The sequence below is a fragment of the Hyla sarda genome, unplaced genomic scaffold (assembly GCF_029499605.1).
Source record: "Hyla sarda isolate aHylSar1 unplaced genomic scaffold, aHylSar1.hap1 scaffold_1539, whole genome shotgun sequence".
Lineage (NCBI taxonomy): Eukaryota > Metazoa > Chordata > Amphibia > Anura > Hylidae > Hyla > Hyla sarda.
The window spans coordinates 24752-43227 of record NW_026608175.1 but is presented as its reverse complement, the minus strand read 5'-3'; the positions used below and the strand labels follow the sequence as shown (position 1 = coordinate 43227).

At 45.9% G+C, this 18476-nt stretch overlaps 8 non-coding genes across 8 annotated transcripts; all 8 read left to right on the top strand.

The window, feature by feature from the left end:
• The first annotated feature begins 1336 nt into the window (after positions 1-1336).
• Positions 1337-1527, top strand: LOC130309760 (U2 spliceosomal RNA). The gene has a single exon (XR_008858392.1). It is a non-coding gene; the product is annotated as a U2 spliceosomal RNA (small nuclear RNA).
• Positions 1528-3607: 2080 nt separating this feature from the next.
• Positions 3608-3798, top strand: LOC130309759 (U2 spliceosomal RNA). The gene has a single exon (XR_008858391.1). It is a non-coding gene; the product is annotated as a U2 spliceosomal RNA (small nuclear RNA).
• A 2080-nt stretch (positions 3799-5878) lies between these two features.
• Positions 5879-6069, top strand: LOC130309758 (U2 spliceosomal RNA). Its single transcript, XR_008858390.1, has one exon. It is a non-coding gene; the product is annotated as a U2 spliceosomal RNA (small nuclear RNA).
• A 2080-nt stretch (positions 6070-8149) lies between these two features.
• LOC130309757 (U2 spliceosomal RNA) lies at positions 8150-8340 on the top strand. The gene has a single exon (XR_008858389.1). It is a non-coding gene; the product is annotated as a U2 spliceosomal RNA (small nuclear RNA).
• Positions 8341-10419: 2079 nt separating this feature from the next.
• LOC130309777 (U2 spliceosomal RNA) lies at positions 10420-10610 on the top strand. The gene has a single exon (XR_008858408.1). It is a non-coding gene; the product is annotated as a U2 spliceosomal RNA (small nuclear RNA).
• A 2081-nt stretch (positions 10611-12691) lies between these two features.
• LOC130309756 (U2 spliceosomal RNA) lies at positions 12692-12882 on the top strand. Its single transcript, XR_008858388.1, has one exon. It is a non-coding gene; the product is annotated as a U2 spliceosomal RNA (small nuclear RNA).
• A 2083-nt stretch (positions 12883-14965) lies between these two features.
• LOC130309776 (U2 spliceosomal RNA) lies at positions 14966-15156 on the top strand. Its single transcript, XR_008858407.1, has one exon. It is a non-coding gene; the product is annotated as a U2 spliceosomal RNA (small nuclear RNA).
• A 2074-nt stretch (positions 15157-17230) lies between these two features.
• Positions 17231-17421, top strand: LOC130309755 (U2 spliceosomal RNA). The gene has a single exon (XR_008858387.1). It is a non-coding gene; the product is annotated as a U2 spliceosomal RNA (small nuclear RNA).
• The last annotated feature ends 1055 nt before the right edge of the window (positions 17422-18476 follow it).

Below are 18476 nucleotides of genomic sequence, written 5' to 3'. Positions count from 1 at the left end.
CATGGACTGACATTCTGGCCTACTTTCAGCCGATGCGACTTGTCTGTCGCTGAACAGTCGCTTTTTATGTATTCAGCACCTATGTATAATGTTGTAAAAATGCTCTAGAAGCTAAAGTCGCAGAAATGTCACACATATTTGGCCTGCAACTTTCTGTGCGACAAATTCAGACAGGAAAAATCAGTATAAATCCTTAGAAAATTATCCCCCAGTGTCTCCATCTGCTGGCGGTATTGAATAAGCATTGCTGCACTGATGGGGTATGCATTAGACGAAAAAAAAGAAGAAAAAGAAGAATAATACGCCCAGAAAAGAGGCGAAAAGGAGAAAAACGTAAAAAAACGTGAAAAAAAAGTAAGAGGAAGAGAAGGGAAAAAAAGGTGGAAATGGGTTTAAAAGTGATTTCGGCGGAGAAATATATATATATATATATATATATATATATATATATATATATACGCGCACACACACACATATATATAAACGTATTCTCCGCTCCGTTGAGATATTGCAGCCGCTGCTGTGTCCAGGCCCAGGAGCCTTAGCACTGTGCTGTGATGTCACTCAATACCACTGACATCACTAGGTGTAAACAACATCTCTCCTTTGCTGTGTATGTGACTATGGAGCTGTTTGGTGATGTCGTCTATTATGGCCTTCATAGAAGCAACAGGAGATTGTTGCATCCATCTAGAACCCTCAGAACTACAGTGCTATGATGTCACTCACTTCCACAGGCCTTGCAGAGTGTAAACAACAACAACCCAGCTTTGTTGTGTATGTAACCATAGGGATTTGTGATGTCACCTAGAACCTTCACAGCAGCGACAGCTTTATGAGGAGCATCAGCACTGCTCTGCCTGAGCAGAACCATCACCGCCATAGGTTGTCAAATAACCCGGATTTAACCCACACAGGTAAGTCCAATGGGGTGCAGGCATGTCCTCTATGCTTACAGCTTCCCGTGGGTGTTGGTTTGATACCGTTTGGGGACAGCCAAGGAGGCATCTGCAGGCAACAAAGGTAGGTGTGTGCTTGTGTGTGTGTTTCCTATGCAGATCCTAAGCCCAGTGTCACATGCAAGTAGGAGGAGTAAGAAGGGTTCCTGGCAAATCCGGGTTATGGATTGCATTTAAAAAGGCCCCGTGGGAGTGCAATGGGCCCCTGTCTTGCTGCTTAGCAATAATGGTATGGGTTTAGGTTCTGCTGTGTGTACTGGTGGTTGACTGCCCCCCAGCCCAGAGTGTGCATGGAAAATTGTCTGGCAGCCTCCCTGACAGCAAGCAGTGATAGTGCCCATGAAGGGGACCTTGTTGGGCCCGCCCCTTTCACGGTTATCGCTTCTCGGCCTTTTGGCTAAGATCAAGTGTAGTATCTGTTCTTATCAGTTTAATATCTGATACGTCCCCTATCTGGGGACCATATATTAAATGGATTTTTGAGAACGGGGGCCGATTTCGAAGCTTGCTTCCGTCGCCCTATGCATTGACCCGATATGGCAGTATCTTCGGGTACAGTGCACCACCCCCTTACAGGGTTAAAAAGAAAGATTCCTACTTTCATTGCTACCTGCTTGCTGGCTAGCCAGCTAGCCAGCCCTGTGGGCCTTGCTGCTGCAGCCAAAAAACAAAAGGTGGTGCTGCTGCTGCTGCTTCTGCTGCTTCTGCTTGTGTCTGGCCGCTGTTGGAGCGTCCAGGCACAGGACTTCTGCTGCTGCTGACTAAATGGCCTCCTTAATTGGATCATTTGAGTAGCCAGCACACCTGTGCAGGTAGGGCATGACATGATAGGCAGCTGCCTTGATAGCGGGTGGGTGCTGAATGTTCCTAATTGACAAAATAAGATTAATGCTTATGAAGAAATATAAAATCTCATCCCTTCCCCAATATCGCGCCACACCCCTACCCCTTAATTCCCTGGTTGAACTTGATGGACATATGTCTTTTTTCGACCGTACTAACTATGTAACTATGTAACATAACATGGGGGGGGGGGGGGTCTCCTGGCTGTTCACACAGGTGTGTCATTGCTGTACATTGACCATGCATTGCTTCTGTGGTATTGCAAAGGCAAAGACAAATGCTTCCAGCCATCCATTGCACTAATGGATTGGTCATCAGCTGGCTGTCTATGTCCCGCATCAATATAGACCAAAGTACAGAGGGTTAGGCTATGCTATTGTGCACCTACCTGATGCATCAGAAGGTGCGAGGCCCTTGCTAAATTCTGTGCACAGACTTTGAGATCTATACTTTAGACTGTATCTAAACCTGCTCCAACATGGACTGACATTCTGGCCTACTTTCAGCCGATGCGACTTGTCTGTCGCTGAACAGTCGCTTTTTATGTATTCAGCACCTATGTATAATGTTGTAAAAATGCTCTAGAAGCTAAAGTCGCAGAAATGTCACACATATTTGGCCTGCAACTTTCTGTGCGACAAATTCAGACAGGAAAAATCAGTATAAATCCTTAGAAAATTATCCCCCAGTGTCTCCATCTGCTGGCGGTATTGAATAAGCATTGCTGCACTGATGGGGTATGCATTAGACGAAAAAAAAGAAGAAAAAGAAGAATAATACGCCCAGAAAAGAGGCGAAAAGGAGAAAAACGTAAAAAAACGTGAAAAAAAAGTAAGAGGAAGAGAAGGGAAAAAAAGGTGGAAATGGGTTTAAAAGTGATTTCGGCGGAGAATATATATATATATATATATATATATATATATATATATATACGCGCACACACACACATATATATAAACGTATTCTCCGTTGAGATATTGCAGCCGCTGCTGTGTCCAGGCCCAGGAGCCTTAGCACTGTGCTGTGATGTCACTCAATACCACTGACATCACTAGGTGTAAACAACATCTCTCCTTTGCTGTGTATGTGACTATGGAGCTGTTTGGTGATGTCGTCTATTATGGCCTTCATAGAAGCAACAGGAGATTGTTGCATCCATCTAGAACCCTCAGAACTACAGTGCTATGATGTCACTCACTTCCACAGGCCTTGCAGAGTGTAAACAACAACAACCCAGCTTTGTTGTGTATGTAACCATAGGGATTTGTGATGTCACCTAGAACCTTCACAGCAGCGACAGCTTTATGAGGAGCATCAGCACTGCTCTGCCTGAGCAGAACCATCACCGCCATAGGTTGTCAAATAACCCGGATTTAACCCACACAGGTAAGTCCAATGGGGTGCAGGCATGTCCTCTATGCTTACAGCTTCCCGTGGGTGTTGGTTTGATACCGTTTGGGGACAGCCAAGGAGGCATCTGCAGGCAACAAAGGTAGGTGTGTGCTTGTGTGTGTGTTTCCTATGCAGATCCTAAGCCCAGTGTCACATGCAAGTAGGAGGAGTAAGAAGGGTTCCTGGCAAATCCGGGTTATGGATTGCATTTAAAAAGGCCCCGTGGGAGTGCAATGGGCCCCTGTCTTGCTGCTTAGCAATAATGGTATGGGTTTAGGTTCTGCTGTGTGTACTGGTGGTTGACTGCCCCCCAGCCCAGAGTGTGCATGGAAAATTGTCTGGCAGCCTCCCTGACAGCAAGCAGTGATAGTGCCCATGAAGGGGACCTTGTTGGGCCCGCCCCTTTCACGGTTATCGCTTCTCGGCCTTTTGGCTAAGATCAAGTGTAGTATCTGTTCTTATCAGTTTAATATCTGATACGTCCCCTATCTGGGGACCATATATTAAATGGATTTTTGAGAACGGGGGCCGATTTCGAAGCTTGCTTCCGTCGCCCTATGCATTGACCCGATATGGCAGTATCTTCGGGTACAGTGCACCACCCCCTTACAGGGTTAAAAAGAAAGATTCCTACTTTCATTGCTACCTGCTTGCTGGCTAGCCAGCTAGCCAGCCCTGTGGGCCTTGCTGCTGCAGCCAAAAAACAAAAGGTGGTGCTGCTGCTGCTGCTTCTGCTGCTTCTGCTTGTGTCTGGCCGCTGTTGGAGCGTCCAGGCACAGGACTTCTGCTGCTGCTGACTAAATGGCCTCCTTAATTGGATCATTTGAGTAGCCAGCACACCTGTGCAGGTAGGGCATGACATGATAGGCAGCTGCCTTGATAGCGGGTGGGTGCTGAATGTTCCTAATTGACAAAATAAGATTAATGCTTATGAAGAAATATAAAATCTCATCCCTTCCCCAATATCGCGCCACACCCCTACCCCTTAATTCCCTGGTTGAACTTGATGGACATATGTCTTTTTTCGACCGTACTAACTATGTAACTATGTAACATAACATGGGGGGGGGGGGGGGGGTCTCCTGGCTGTTCACACAGGTGTGTCATTGCTGTACATTGACCATGCATTGCTTCTGTGGTATTGCAAAGGCAAAGACAAATGCTTCCAGCCATCCATTGCACTAATGGATTGGTCATCAGCTGGCTGTCTATGTCCCGCATCAATATAGACCAAAGTACAGAGGGTTAGGCTATGCTATTGTGCACCTACCTGATGCATCAGAAGGTGCGAGGCCCTTGCTAAATTCTGTGCACAGACTTTGAGATCTATACTTTAGACTGTATCTAAACCTGCTCCAACATGGACTGACATTCTGGCCTACTTTCAGCCGATGCGACTTGTCTGTCGCTGAACAGTCGCTTTTTATGTATTCAGCACCTATGTATAATGTTGTAAAAATGCTCTAGAAGCTAAAGTCGCAGAAATGTCACACATATTTGGCCTGCAACTTTCTGTGCGACAAATTCAGACAGGAAAAATCAGTATAAATCCTTAGAAAATTATCCCCCAGTGTCTCCATCTGCTGGCGGTATTGAATAAGCATTGCTGCACTGATGGGGTATGCATTAGACGAAAAAAAAGAAGAAAAAGAAGAATAATACGCCCAGAAAAGAGGCGAAAAGGAGAAAAACGTAAAAAAACGTGAAAAAAAAGTAAGAGGAAGAGAAGGGAAAAAAAGGTGGAAATGGGTTTAAAAGTGATTTCGGCGGAGAAATATATATATATATATATATATATATATATATATATACGCGCACACACACACATATATATAAACGTATTCTCCGTTGAGATATTGCAGCCGCTGCTGTGTCCAGGCCCAGGAGCCTTAGCACTGTGCTGTGATGTCACTCAATACCACTGACATCACTAGGTGTAAACAACATCTCTCCTTTGCTGTGTATGTGACTATGGAGCTGTTTGGTGATGTCGTCTATTATGGCCTTCATAGAAGCAACAGGAGATTGTTGCATCCATCTAGAACCCTCAGAACTACAGTGCTATGATGTCACTCACTTCCACAGGCCTTGCAGAGTGTAAACAACAACAACCCAGCTTTGTTGTGTATGTAACCATAGGGATTTGTGATGTCACCTAGAACCTTCACAGCAGCGACAGCTTTATGAGGAGCATCAGCACTGCTCTGCCTGAGCAGAACCATCACCGCCATAGGTTGTCAAATAACCCGGATTTAACCCACACAGGTAAGTCCAATGGGGTGCAGGCATGTCCTCTATGCTTACAGCTTCCCGTGGGTGTTGGTTTGATACCGTTTGGGGACAGCCAAGGAGGCATCTGCAGGCAACAAAGGTAGGTGTGTGCTTGTGTGTGTGTTTCCTATGCAGATCCTAAGCCCAGTGTCACATGCAAGTAGGAGGAGTAAGAAGGGTTCCTGGCAAATCCGGGTTATGGATTGCATTTAAAAAGGCCCCGTGGGAGTGCAATGGGCCCCTGTCTTGCTGCTTAGCAATAATGGTATGGGTTTAGGTTCTGCTGTGTGTACTGGTGGTTGACTGCCCCCCAGCCCAGAGTGTGCATGGAAAATTGTCTGGCAGCCTCCCTGACAGCAAGCAGTGATAGTGCCCATGAAGGGGACCTTGTTGGGCCCGCCCCTTTCACGGTTATCGCTTCTCGGCCTTTTGGCTAAGATCAAGTGTAGTATCTGTTCTTATCAGTTTAATATCTGATACGTCCCCTATCTGGGGACCATATATTAAATGGATTTTTGAGAACGGGGGCCGATTTCGAAGCTTGCTTCCGTCGCCCTATGCATTGACCCGATATGGCAGTATCTTCGGGTACAGTGCACCACCCCCTTACAGGGTTAAAAAGAAAGATTCCTACTTTCATTGCTACCTGCTTGCTGGCTAGCCAGCTAGCCAGCCCTGTGGGCCTTGCTGCTGCAGCCAAAAAACAAAAGGTGGTGCTGCTGCTGCTGCTTCTGCTGCTTCTGCTTGTGTCTGGCCGCTGTTGGAGCGTCCAGGCACAGGACTTCTGCTGCTGCTGACTAAATGGCCTCCTTAATTGGATCATTTGAGTAGCCAGCACACCTGTGCAGGTAGGGCATGACATGATAGGCAGCTGCCTTGATAGCGGGTGGGTGCTGAATGTTCCTAATTGACAAAATAAGATTAATGCTTATGAAGAAATATAAAATCTCATCCCTTCCCCAATATCGCGCCACACCCCTACCCCTTAATTCCCTGGTTGAACTTGATGGACATATGTCTTTTTTCGACCGTACTAACTATGTAACTATGTAACATAACATGGGGGGGGGGGTCTCCTGGCTGTTCACACAGGTGTGTCATTGCTGTACATTGACCATGCATTGCTTCTGTGGTATTGCAAAGGCAAAGACAAATGCTTCCAGCCATCCATTGCACTAATGGATTGGTCATCAGCTGGCTGTCTATGTCCCGCATCAATATAGACCAAAGTACAGAGGGTTAGGCTATGCTATTGTGCACCTACCTGATGCATCAGAAGGTGCGAGGCCCTTGCTAAATTCTGTGCACAGACTTTGAGATCTATACTTTAGACTGTATCTAAACCTGCTCCAACATGGACTGACATTCTGGCCTACTTTCAGCCGATGCGACTTGTCTGTCGCTGAACAGTCGCTTTTTATGTATTCAGCACCTATGTATAATGTTGTAAAAATGCTCTAGAAGCTAAAGTCGCAGAAATGTCACACATATTTGGCCTGCAACTTTCTGTGCGACAAATTCAGACAGGAAAAATCAGTATAAATCCTTAGAAAATTATCCCCCAGTGTCTCCATCTGCTGGCGGTATTGAATAAGCATTGCTGCACTGATGGGGTATGCATTAGACGAAAAAAAAGAAGAAAAAGAAGAATAATACGCCCAGAAAAGAGGCGAAAAGGAGAAAAACGTAAAAAAACGTGAAAAAAAAGTAAGAGGAAGAGAAGGGAAAAAAAGGTGGAAATGGGTTTAAAAGTGATTTCGGCGGAGAAATATATATATATATATATATATATATATATATATATATATATACGCGCACACACACACATATATATAAACGTATTCTCCGTTGAGATATTGCAGCCGCTGCTGTGTCCAGGCCCAGGAGCCTTAGCACTGTGCTGTGATGTCACTCAATACCACTGACATCACTAGGTGTAAACAACATCTCTCCTTTGCTGTGTATGTGACTATGGAGCTGTTTGGTGATGTCGTCTATTATGGCCTTCATAGAAGCAACAGGAGATTGTTGCATCCATCTAGAACCCTCAGAACTACAGTGCTATGATGTCACTCACTTCCACAGGCCTTGCAGAGTGTAAACAACAACAACCCAGCTTTGTTGTGTATGTAACCATAGGGATTTGTGATGTCACCTAGAACCTTCACAGCAGCGACAGCTTTATGAGGAGCATCAGCACTGCTCTGCCTGAGCAGAACCATCACCGCCATAGGTTGTCAAATAACCCGGATTTAACCCACACAGGTAAGTCCAATGGGGTGCAGGCATGTCCTCTATGCTTACAGCTTCCCGTGGGTGTTGGTTTGATACCGTTTGGGGACAGCCAAGGAGGCATCTGCAGGCAACAAAGGTAGGTGTGTGCTTGTGTGTGTGTTTCCTATGCAGATCCTAAGCCCAGTGTCACATGCAAGTAGGAGGAGTAAGAAGGGTTCCTGGCAAATCCGGGTTATGGATTGCATTTAAAAAGGCCCCGTGGGAGTGCAATGGGCCCCTGTCTTGCTGCTTAGCAATAATGGTATGGGTTTAGGTTCTGCTGTGTGTACTGGTGGTTGACTGCCCCCCAGCCCAGAGTGTGCATGGAAAATTGTCTGGCAGCCTCCCTGACAGCAAGCAGTGATAGTGCCCATGAAGGGGACCTTGTTGGGCCCGCCCCTTTCACGGTTATCGCTTCTCGGCCTTTTGGCTAAGATCAAGTGTAGTATCTGTTCTTATCAGTTTAATATCTGATACGTCCCCTATCTGGGGACCATATATTAAATGGATTTTTGAGAACGGGGGCCGATTTCGAAGCTTGCTTCCGTCGCCCTATGCATTGACCCGATATGGCAGTATCTTCGGGTACAGTGCACCACCCCCTTACAGGGTTAAAAAGAAAGATTCCTACTTTCATTGCTACCTGCTTGCTGGCTAGCCAGCTAGCCAGCCCTGTGGGCCTTGCTGCTGCAGCCAAAAAACAAAAGGTGGTGCTGCTGCTGCTGCTTCTGCTGCTTCTGCTTGTGTCTGGCCGCTGTTGGAGCGTCCAGGCACAGGACTTCTGCTGCTGCTGACTAAATGGCCTCCTTAATTGGATCATTTGAGTAGCCAGCACACCTGTGCACGTAGGGCATGACATGATAGGCAGCTGCCTTGATAGCGGGTGGGTGCTGAATGTTCCTAATTGACAAAATAAGATTAATGCTTATGAAGAAATATAAAATCTCATCCCTTCCCCAATATCGCGCCACACCCCTACCCCTTAATTCCCTGGTTGAACTTGATGGACATATGTCTTTTTTCGACCGTACTAACTATGTAACTATGTAACATAACATGGGGGGGGTCTCCTGGCTGTTCACACAGGTGTGTCATTGCTGTACATTGACCATGCATTGCTTCTGTGGTATTGCAAAGGCAAAGACAAATGCTTCCAGCCATCCATTGCACTAATGGATTGGTCATCAGCTGGCTGTCTATGTCCCGCATCAATATAGACCAAAGTACAGAGGGTTAGGCTATGCTATTGTGCACCTACCTGATGCATCAGAAGGTGCGAGGCCCTTGCTAAATTCTGTGCACAGACTTTGAGATCTATACTTTAGACTGTATCTAAACCTGCTCCAACATGGACTGACATTCTGGCCTACTTTCAGCCGATGCGACTTGTCTGTCGCTGAACAGTCGCTTTTTATGTATTCAGCACCTATGTATAATGTTGTAAAAATGCTCTAGAAGCTAAAGTCGCAGAAATGTCACACATATTTGGCCTGCAACTTTCTGTGCGACAAATTCAGACAGGAAAAATCAGTATAAATCCTTAGAAAATTATCCCCCAGTGTCTCCATCTGCTGGCGGTATTGAATAAGCATTGCTGCACTGATGGGGTATGCATTAGACGAAAAAAAAGAAGAAAAAGAAGAATAATACGCCCAGAAAAGAGGCGAAAAGGAGAAAAACGTAAAAAAACGTGAAAAAAAAGTAAGAGGAAGAGAAGGGAAAAAAAGGTGGAAATGGGTTTAAAAGTGATTTCGGCGGAGAAATATATATATATATATATATATATATATATATATATATATATATACGCGCACACACACACATATATATAAACGTATTATCCGTTGAGATATTGCAGCCGCTGCTGTGTCCAGGCCCAGGAGCCTTAGCACTGTGCTGTGATGTCACTCAATACCACTGACATCACTAGGTGTAAACAACATCTCTCCTTTGCTGTGTATGTGACTATGGAGCTGTTTGGTGATGTCGTCTATTATGGCCTTCATAGAAGCAACAGGAGATTGTTGCATCCATCTAGAACCCTCAGAACTACAGTGCTATGATGTCACTCACTTCCACAGGCCTTGCAGAGTGTAAACAACAACAACCCAGCTTTGTTGTGTATGTAACCATAGGGATTTGTGATGTCACCTAGAACCTTCACAGCAGCGACAGCTTTATGAGGAGCATCAGCACTGCTCTGCCTGAGCAGAACCATCACCGCCATAGGTTGTCAAATAACCCGGATTTAACCCACACAGGTAAGTCCAATGGGGTGCAGGCATGTCCTCTATGCTTACAGCTTCCCGTGGGTGTTGGTTTGATACCGTTTGGGGACAGCCAAGGAGGCATCTGCAGGCAACAAAGGTAGGTGTGTGCTTGTGTGTGTGTTTCCTATGCAGATCCTAAGCCCAGTGTCACATGCAAGTAGGAGGAGTAAGAAGGGTTCCTGGCAAATCCGGGTTATGGATTGCATTTAAAAAGGCCCCGTGGGAGTGCAATGGGCCCCTGTCTTGCTGCTTAGCAATAATGGTATGGGTTTAGGTTCTGCTGTGTGTACTGGTGGTTGACTGCCCCCCAGCCCAGAGTGTGCATGGAAAATTGTCTGGCAGCCTCCCTGACAGCAAGCAGTGATAGTGCCCATGAAGGGGACCTTGTTGGGCCCGCCCCTTTCACGGTTATCGTTTCTCGGCCTTTTGGCTAAGATCAAGTGTAGTATCTGTTCTTATCAGTTTAATATCTGATACGTCCCCTATCTGGGGACCATATATTAAATGGATTTTTGAGAACGGGGGCCGATTTCGAAGCTTGCTTCCGTCGCCCTATGCATTGACCCGATATGGCAGTATCTTCGGGTACAGTGCACCACCCCCTTACAGGGTTAAAAAGAAAGATTCCTACTTTCATTGCTACCTGCTTGCTGGCTAGCCAGCTAGCCAGCCCTGTGGGCCTTGCTGCTGCAGCCAAAAAACAAAAGGTGGTGCTGCTGCTGCTGCTTCTGCTGCTTCTGCTTGTGTCTGGCCGCTGTTGGAGCGTCCAGGCACAGGACTTCTGCTGCTGCTGACTAAATGGCCTCCTTAATTGGATCATTTGAGTAGCCAGCACACCTGTGCAGGTAGGGCATGACATGATAGGCAGCTGCCTTGATAGCGGGTGGGTGCTGAATGTTCCTAATTGACAAAATAAGATTAATGCTTATGAAGAAATATAAAATCTCATCCCTTCCCCAATATCGCGCCACACCCCTACCCCTTAATTCCCTGGTTGAACTTGATGGACATATGTCTTTTTTCGACCGTACTAACTATGTAACTATGTAACATAACATGGGGGGGGTCTCCTGGCTGTTCACACAGGTGTGTCATTGCTGTACATTGACCATGCATTGCTTCTGTGGTATTGCAAAGGCAAAGACAAATGCTTCCAGCCATCCATTGCACTAATGGATTGGTCATCAGCTGGCTGTCTATGTCCCGCATCAATATAGACCAAAGTACAGAGGGTTAGGCTATGCTATTGTGCACCTACCTGATGCATCAGAAGGTGCGAGGCCCTTGCTAAATTCTGTGCACAGACTTTGAGATCTATACTTTAGACTGTATCTAAACCTGCTCCAACATGGACTGACATTCTGGCCTACTTTCAGCCGATGCGACTTGTCTGTCGCTGAACAGTCGCTTTTTATGTATTCAGCACCTATGTATAATGTTGTAAAAATGCTCTAGAAGCTAAAGTCGCAGAAATGTCACACATATTTGGCCTGCAACTTTCTGTGCGACAAATTCAGACAGGAAAAATCAGTATAAATCCTTAGAAAATTATCCCCCAGTGTCTCCATCTGCTGGCGGTATTGAATAAGCATTGCTGCACTGATGGGGTATGCATTAGACGAAAAAAAAGAAGAAAAAGAAGAATAATACGCCCAGAAAAGAGGCGAAAAGGAGAAAAACGTAAAAAAACGTGAAAAAAAAGTAAGAGGAAGAGAAGGGAAAAAAAGGTGGAAATGGGTTTAAAAGTGATTTCGGCGGAGAAATATATATATATATATATATATATATATATATATATATATATATATACGCGCACACACACACATATATATAAACGTATTATCCGTTGAGATATTGCAGCCGCTGCTGTGTCCAGGCCCAGGAGCCTTAGCACTGTGCTGTGATGTCACTCAATACCACTGACATCACTAGGTGTAAACAACATCTCTCCTTTGCTGTGTATGTGACTATGGAGCTGTTTGGTGATGTCGTCTATTATGGCCTTCATAGAAGCAACAGGAGATTGTTGCATCCATCTAGAACCCTCAGAACTACAGTGCTATGATGTCACTCACTTCCACAGGCCTTGCAGAGTGTAAACAACAACAACCCAGCTTTGTTGTGTATGTAACCATAGGGATTTGTGATGTCACCTAGAACCTTCACAGCAGCGACAGCTTTATGAGGAGCATCAGCACTGCTCTGCCTGAGCAGAACCATCACCGCCATAGGTTGTCAAATAACCCGGATTTAACCCACACAGGTAAGTCCAATGGGGTGCAGGCATGTCCTCTATGCTTACAGCTTCCCGTGGGTGTTGGTTTGATACCGTTTGGGGACAGCCAAGGAGGCATCTGCAGGCAACAAAGGTAGGTGTGTGCTTGTGTGTGTGTTTCCTATGCAGATCCTAAGCCCAGTGTCACATGCAAGTAGGAGGAGTAAGAAGGGTTCCTGGCAAATCCGGGTTATGGATTGCATTTAAAAAGGCCCCGTGGGAGTGCAATGGGCCCCTGTCTTGCTGCTTAGCAATAATGGTATGGGTTTAGGTTCTGCTGTGTGTACTGGTGGTTGACTGCCCCCCAGCCCAGAGTGTGCATGGAAAATTGTCTGGCAGCCTCCCTGACAGCAAGCAGTGATAGTGCCCATGAAGGGGACCTTGTTGGGCCCGCCCCTTTCACGGTTATCGCTTCTCGGCCTTTTGGCTAAGATCAAGTGTAGTATCTGTTCTTATCAGTTTAATATCTGATACGTCCCCTATCTGGGGACCATATATTAAATGGATTTTTGAGAACGGGGGCCGATTTCGAAGCTTGCTTCCGTCGCCCTATGCATTGACCCGATATGGCAGTATCTTCGGGTACAGTGCACCACCCCCTTACAGGGTTAAAAAGAAAGATTCCTACTTTCATTGCTACCTGCTTGCTGGCTAGCCAGCTAGCCAGCCCTGTGGGCCTTGCTGCTGCAGCCAAAAAACAAAAGGTGGTGCTGCTGCTGCTGCTTCTGCTGCTTCTGCTTGTGTCTGGCCGCTGTTGGAGCGTCCAGGCACAGGACTTCTGCTGCTGCTGACTAAATGGCCTCCTTAATTGGATCATTTGAGTAGCCAGCACACCTGTGCACGTAGGGCATGACATGATAGGCAGCTGCCTTGATAGCGGGTGGGTGCTGAATGTTCCTAATTGACAAAATAAGATTAATGCTTATGAAGAAATATAAAATCTCATCCCTTCCCCAATATCGCGCCACACCCCTACCCCTTAATTCCCTGGTTGAACTTGATGGACATATGTCTTTTTTCGACCGTACTAACTATGTAACTATGTAACATAACATGGGGGGGGTCTCCTGGCTGTTCACACAGGTGTGTCATTGCTGTACATTGACCATGCATTGCTTCTGTGGTATTGCAAAGGCAAAGACAAATGCTTCCAGCCATCCATTGCACTAATGGATTGGTCATCAGCTGGCTGTCTATGTCCCGCATCAATATAGACCAAAGTACAGAGGGTTAGGCTATGCTATTGTGCACCTACCTGATGCATCAGAAGGTGCGAGGCCCTTGCTAAATTCTGTGCACAGACTTTGAGATCTATACTTTAGACTGTATCTAAACCTGCTCCAACATGGACTGACATTCTGGCCTACTTTCAGCCGATGCGACTTGTCTGTCGCTGAACAGTCGCTTTTTATGTATTCAGCACCTATGTATAATGTTGTAAAAATGCTCTAGAAGCTAAAGTCGCAGAAATGTCACACATATTTGGCCTGCAACTTTCTGTGCGACAAATTCAGACAGGAAAAATCAGTATAAATCCTTAGAAAATTATCCCCCAGTGTCTCCATCTGCTGGCGGTATTGAATAAGCATTGCTGCACTGATGGGGTATGCATTAGACGAAAAAAAAGAAGAAAAAGAAGAATAATACGCCCAGAAAAGAGGCGAAAAGGAGAAAAACGTAAAAAAACGTGAAAAAAAAGTAAGAGGAAGAGAAGGGAAAAAAAGGTGGAAATGGGTTTAAAAGTGATTTCGGCGGAGAAATATATATATATATATATATATATATATATATATATATATATATATATACGCGCACACACACACATATATATAAACGTATTATCCGTTGAGATATTGCAGCCGCTGCTGTGTCCAGGCCCAGGAGCCTTAGCACTGTGCTGTGATGTCACTCAATACCACTGACATCACTAGGTGTAAACAACATCTCTCCTTTGCTGTGTATGTGACTATGGAGCTGTTTGGTGATGTCGTCTATTATGGCCTTCATAGAAGCAACAGGAGATTGTTGCATCCATCTAGAACCCTCAGAACTACAGTGCTATGATGTCACTCACTTCCACAGGCCTTGCAGAGTGTAAACAACAACAACCCAGCTTTGTTGTGTATGTAACCATAGGGATTTGTGATGTCACCTAGAACCTTCACAGCAGCGACAGCTTTATGAGGAGCATCAGCACTGCTCTGCCTGAGCAGAACCATCACCGCCATAGGTTGTCAAATAACCCGGATTTAACCCACACAGGTAAGTCCAATGGGGTGCAGGCATGTCCTCTATGCTTACAGCTTCCCGTGGGTGTTGGTTTGATACCGTTTGGGGACAGCCAAGGAGGCATCTGCAGGCAACAAAGGTAGGTGTGTGCTTGTGTGTGTGTTTCCTATGCAGATCCTAAGCCCAGTGTCACATGCAAGTAGGAGGAGTAAGAAGGGTTCCTGGCAAATCCGGGTTATGGATTGCATTTAAAAAGGCCCCGTGGGAGTGCAATGGGCCCCTGTCTTGCTGCTTAGCAATAATGGTATGGGTTTAGGTTCTGCTGTGTGTACTGGTGGTTGACTGCCCCCCAGCCCAGAGTGTGCATGGAAAATTGTCTGGCAGCCTCCCTGACAGCAAGCAGTGATAGTGCCCATGAAGGGGACCTTGTTGGGCCCGCCCCTTTCACGGTTATCGTTTCTCGGCCTTTTGGCTAAGATCAAGTGTAGTATCTGTTCTTATCAGTTTAATATCTGATACGTCCCCTATCTGGGGACCATATATTAAATGGATTTTTGAGAACGGGGGCCGATTTCGAAGCTTGCTTCCGTCGCCCTATGCATTGACCCGATATGGCAGTATCTTCGGGTACAGTGCACCACCCCCTTACAGGGTTAAAAAGAAAGATTCCTACTTTCATTGCTACCTGCTTGCTGGCTAGCCAGCTAGCCAGCCCTGTGGGCCTTGCTGCTGCAGCCAAAAAACAAAAGGTGGTGCTGCTGCTGCTGCTTCTGCTGCTTCTGCTTGTGTCTGGCCGCTGTTGGAGCGTCCAGGCACAGGACTTCTGCTGCTGCTGACTAAATGGCCTCCTTAATTGGATCATTTGAGTAGCCAGCACACCTGTGCAGGTAGGGCATGACATGATAGGCAGCTGCCTTGATAGCGGGTGGGTGCTGAATGTTCCTAATTGACAAAATAAGATTAATGCTTATGAAGAAATATAAAATCTCATCCCTTCCCCAATATCGCGCCACACCCCTACCCCTTAATTCCCTGGTTGAACTTGATGGACATATGTCTTTTTTCGACCGTACTAACTATGTAACTATGTAACATAACATGGGGGGGGGGGGGGGTCTCCTGGCTGTTCACACAGGTGTGTCATTGCTGTACATTGACCATGCATTGCTTCTGTGGTATTGCAAAGGCAAAGACAAATGCTTCCAGCCATCCATTGCACTAATGGATTGGTCATCAGCTGGCTGTCTATGTCCCGCATCAATATAGACCAAAGTACAGAGGGTTAGGCTATGCTATTGTGCACCTACCTGATGCATCAGAAGGTGCGAGGCCCTTGCTAAATTCTGTGCACAGACTTTGAGATCTATACTTTAGACTGTATCTAAACCTGCTCCAACATGGACTGACATTCTGGCCTACTTTCAGCCGATGCGACTTGTCTGTCGCTGAACAGTCGCTTTTTATGTATTCAGCACCTATGTATAATGTTGTAAAAATGCTCTAGAAGCTAAAGTCGCAGAAATGTCACACATATTTGGCCTGCAACTTTCTGTGCGACAAATTCAGACAGGAAAAATCAGTATAAATCCTTAGAAAATTATCCCCCAGTGTCTCCATCTGCTGGCGGTATTGAATAAGCATTGCTGCACTGATGGGGTATGCATTAGACGAAAAAAAAGAAGAAAAAGAAGAATAATACGCCCAGAAAAGAGGCGAAAAGGAGAAAAACGTAAAAAAACGTGAAAAAAAAGTAAGAGGAAGAGAAGGGAAAAAAAGGTGGAAATGGGTTTAAAAGTGATTTCGGCGGAGAAATATATATATATATATATATATATATATATATACGCGCACACACACACATATATATAAACGTATTCTCCGTTTAGATATTGCAGCCGCTGCTGTGTCCAGGCCCAGGAGCCTTAGCACTGTGCTGTGATGTCACTCAATACCACTGACATCACTAGGTGTAAACAACATCTCTCCTTTGCTGTGTATGTGACTATGGAGCTGTTTGGTGATGTCGTCTATTATGGCCTTCATAGAAGCAACAGGAGATTGTTGCATCCATCTAGAACCCTCAGAACTACAGTGCTATGATGTCACTCACTTCCACAGGCCTTGCAGAGTGTAAACAACAACAACCCAGCTTTGTTGTGTATGTAACCATAGGGATTTGTGATGTCACCTAGAACCTTCACAGCAGCGACAGCTTTATGAGGAGCATCAGCACTGCTCTGCCTGAGCAGAACCATCACCGCCATAGGTTGTCAAATAACCCGGATTTAACCCACACAGGTAAGTCCAATGGGGTGCAGGCATGTCCTCTATGCTTACAGCTTCCCGTGGGTGTTGGTTTGATACCGTTTGGGGACAGCCAAGGAGGCATCTGCAGGCAACAAAGGTAGGTGTGTGCTTGTGTGTGTGTTTCCTATGCAGATCCTAAGCCCAGTGTCACATGCAAGTAGGAGGAGTAAGAAGGGTTCCTGGCAAATCCGGGTTATGGATTGCATTTAAAAAGGCCCCGTGGGAGTGCAATGGGCCCCTGTCTTGCTGCTTAGCAATAATGGTATGGGTTTAGGTTCTGCTGTGTGTACTGGTGGTTGACTGCCCCCCAGCCCAGAGTGTGCATGGAAAATTGTCTGGCAGCCTCCCTGACAGCAAGCAGTGATAGTGCCCATGAAGGGGACCTTGTTGGGCCCGCCCCTTTCACGGTTATCGCTTCTCGGCCTTTTGGCTAAGATCAAGTGTAGTATCTGTTCTTATCAGTTTAATATCTGATACGTCCCCTATCTGGGGACCATATATTAAATGGATTTTTGAGAACGGGGGCCGATTTCGAAGCTTGCTTCCGTCGCCCTATGCATTGACCCGATATGGCAGTATCTTCGGGTACAGTGCACCACCCCCTTACAGGGTTAAAAAGAAAGATTCCTACTTTCATTGCTACCTGCTTGCTGGCTAGCCAGCTAGCCAGCCCTGTGGGCCTTGCTGCTGCAGCCAAAAAACAAAAGGTGGTGCTGCTGCTGCTGCTTCTGCTGCTTCTGCTTGTGTCTGGCCGCTGTTGGAGCGTCCAGGCACAGGACTTCTGCTGCTGCTGACTAAATGGCCTCCTTAATTGGATCATTTGAGTAGCCAGCACACCTGTGCAGGTAGGGCATGACATGATAGGCAGCTGCCTTGATAGCGGGTGGGTGCTGAATGTTCCTAATTGACAAAATAAGATTAATGCTTATGAAGAAATATAAAATCTCATCCCTTCCCCAATATCGCGCCACACCCCTACCCCTTAATTCCCTGGTTGAACTTGATGGACATATGTCTTTTTTCGACCGTACTAACTATGTAACTATGTAACATAACATGGGGGGGGGGGGGGGGTCTCCTGGCTGTTCACACAGGTGTGTCATTGCTGTACATTGACCATGCATTGCTTCTGTGGTATTGCAAAGGCAAAGACAAATGCTTCCAGCCATCCATTGCACTAATGGATTGGTCATCAGCTGGCTGTCTATGTCCCGCATCAATATAGACCAAAGTACAGAGGGTTAGGCTATGCTATTGTGCACCTACCTGATGCATCAGAAGGTGCGAGGCCCTTGCTAAATTCTGTGCACAGACTTTGAGATCTATACTTTAGACTGTATCTAAACCTGCTCCAACATGGACTGACATTCTGGCCTACTTTCAGCCGATGCGACTTGTCTGTCGCTGAACAGTCGCTTTTTATGTATTCAGCACCTATGTATAATGTTGTAAAAATGCTCTAGAAGCTAAAGTCGCAGAAATGTCACACATATTTGGCCTGCAACTTTCTGTGCGACAAATTCAGACAGGAAAAATCAGTATAAATCCTTAGAAAATTATCCCCCAGTGTCTCCATCTGCTGGCGGTATTGAATAAGCATTGCTGCACTGATGGGGTATGCATTAGACGAAAAAAAAGAAGAAAAAGAAGAATAAT